This window comes from Watersipora subatra, chromosome 9 (assembly GCF_963576615.1).
Source record: "Watersipora subatra chromosome 9, tzWatSuba1.1, whole genome shotgun sequence".
Lineage (NCBI taxonomy): Eukaryota > Metazoa > Bryozoa > Gymnolaemata > Cheilostomatida > Watersiporidae > Watersipora > Watersipora subatra.
In genome coordinates, this window is record NC_088716.1 from 51,903,556 (window position 1) to 51,906,451 (window position 2,896).

The following is a 2,896-nucleotide window of genomic DNA, read 5'->3' on the forward strand; positions in this document are numbered from 1 at the left end:
TCGACGACTGATTTGGTAAACCGAGCTTGGTTTCATCAAAGGTGACATCACGTCTTACCTCTATTTTTCTAGTGATTGGATCGTAGAGTCTGTACGCTTTAGACTTAAGGCTATACCCCACAAACACCATTGATTCTGCTTTCTATCGAGTTTACGTCTCAGCTGATCGGGTATGTGAGCATAGGCTAAACATCCAAAAATTTTCACGTGTCCAAGATCAGGTTTTCTGTTGTTCCATTTTTCATAAGGAGTTGTATTCCATTCAAGTGCTCGTGTGGGGAGGCGATTATGAATGTATACCGTGGTCTATATTGCCTCTGCCCAGAATGACTTTGGAAGGTGAGATTCAGAAATTAACGAGCGAGCGGCCTCACAAACAGTACGATTAAATCTCTCAGCACAGCCGTTTTGTTGTGGAGAATAGGGAGTGGTGACTTGGTGATGTATACCTTGGGCTGAAAGTTAACTCTCAAACGCATTAGATGTATATTCTCCACCACCATCACTTCTAAGTGTACTTATAGTCTGACCAGTTTGATTTGTCACTAATGATTCGTAAGTTCTAAACGCCTGGAACACGCTAGATTTGTCACGTAAAAAATATATCTGCACATGTCTACTAAAATCATCAATAAATGAAACAAAATACTTGCTACCACCTAAAGATTCATTCTGCATAGAGCCACACACATCCGTATGTACCAATTCAAGAACCCTACTTGATTTAATGCCACGGTCAGTTTGAAATGGACGTCGAGACATTTTACCTTTCACGCAAACTTCACAGAAACCTATTTCGCCGGTAACATTACAACCATTTTCACACAAATGATTCATGTTTTTGAGGCTACTTACGTTAACATGAGCGAGACGTTGATGCCACAGTAAGGAGGAGGACGCGGCAGCATTAGCAGTATGAATAGCAAACTCGACATCAAGATAATATAGCCTGTTTACTACAGATCCAGATGCTATCAACATCTTTCTTTGATTCTTAATCCAGCATCTCGAATGTCCAAACTGTACTATATATTCTTTTTGTGTAGCCGCTTTTACAGAAAATAGATTTCCGTGTAGGTCAGGTATGTGTAGTACATTGTAAAGTGTAGCACGTCTAGTTTTATTTCCATGAATTTTTATTTGCAGCTGAACAATACCTTTTCCTACGACTTGAACTTGAGACCCATCGGCAACAACAACATACTCAGGTGAATCTAGCTTAAAATAATCACAAAATACAGCTTTATTTTTCGCCATGTGACTGGTAGCACCACTGTCAATCAGCCATTTTTGAGAGTCAACATCTCTCTCCAAAACAGTAAATACGATCCAACCCCAGAACGAATGAATGTCGTATGGCAGAGGTCCACTGTATATTGATATATAACAGCAATATTTCAACTAACAATTTCATATTCCTAGAACATTCCAGGATGTTCCGAAAAATCCCAGAAACATTTCATTGCAACTTGTGTCAAGAGGTACCTTCTCTTTAGCGGCTATTTTGAGTAGGAGTTTGATATTTGCAATAAATAATCTGAACCAAAAATCAATTTAAATTCAAAGACGTAATACATGGTGTCAAAGAATGGTCCGTTAGAAAGTGAATCGTATTACTTTGGGTTCAATAGTACCCATCAAGCAGAGCACTTTCACTACAACAAGTAAGTACATACTTTATCACAGTACTTCAATTCTCTCAATTTACCACTCGATATTAAATTGAAGTTGATTACACATTACGTTGGCACTGGTATTGAGTGTGGCTGTGCTTCATCAGCTATGCATAAATTTTAGCTCACCAGAGCATCTTGGTTTTGTTAATGTGGCTACCAAATGGTCTGGGTGGCTGAGGAAGCTTAACCAGTACAGGAATATAACTGGATTAGCCAAACAAGCGGGCAAGAAATACACAGACTCTCTGATTTACGCCTGGGAAAAAGAAAATGAGGACATACATGAACAATTGACAGTAAATAGTGAATAAGAATAAATTGAAATAATAATAATAAATAAATCTGAAAAGGTTGTCACACCCTTCACAGTAGAATGGTGTAAGAATTGGGCTCATTCCATATCGTCCTAAATACAAACAAATCATCTACGTAACTGTCTACACCTGAGAGTCAACCAGTGAGCTTCTGCATTGCCCTCACAAAAGTTCCACCTGAAATCATCATACCAAAGAACATTCTTAAGAACTCATATGTATCTTCAGGAGGTAACAAATGCCGTTTTCTCAATATCTTTGGCTGAAAGCAGAATCTTCCAATAACCTTTACTGACATCGACTTTGGTAAAGCATTTAGCTGGAGATAATTGACGAAATATTTCAAGTATTGATATCATTGGTTCGGGGTCCAACAAGATGATCTTATTAATATCCTGTAAACAATAAAAGCCTTATTAGGTTTTTTACAACCACTACTAGACTGACATAACTCGGACTAGATCTATGAATCACTCTCATATGCAACATCTTTTTATATCTTTTCATAATGTGCCGCGAATAGCAAATGGAACTGAATAAATACTAGTTTGCATTACTTGTCAACTTGATCTCACACTCAATGAGAGTGGTATTTCCATGCTTATCGGTAAATATACTGGAATAGCTCTTGATAGATTATGTTAACTCTGCTCTCTGATGTTTGCTCTCGTTGTATCCTAACCCGACATTGCTTTAAAATTCTTTCGAACCATAACAGCCAATTTCTGGGATCTCAACAAGAACCTCTGTCTCATTCTCATCAACGATCTCAACAACTGAACAACCAACTTTATCTTGAACACTGACACTAGAATTGACTTCAGAATGATACCGCTTCAACTGACTGGCATGAAAGATCTTTCTCTTCCCACTTACAATCACAACATGCTCATTCAACCCAACCTG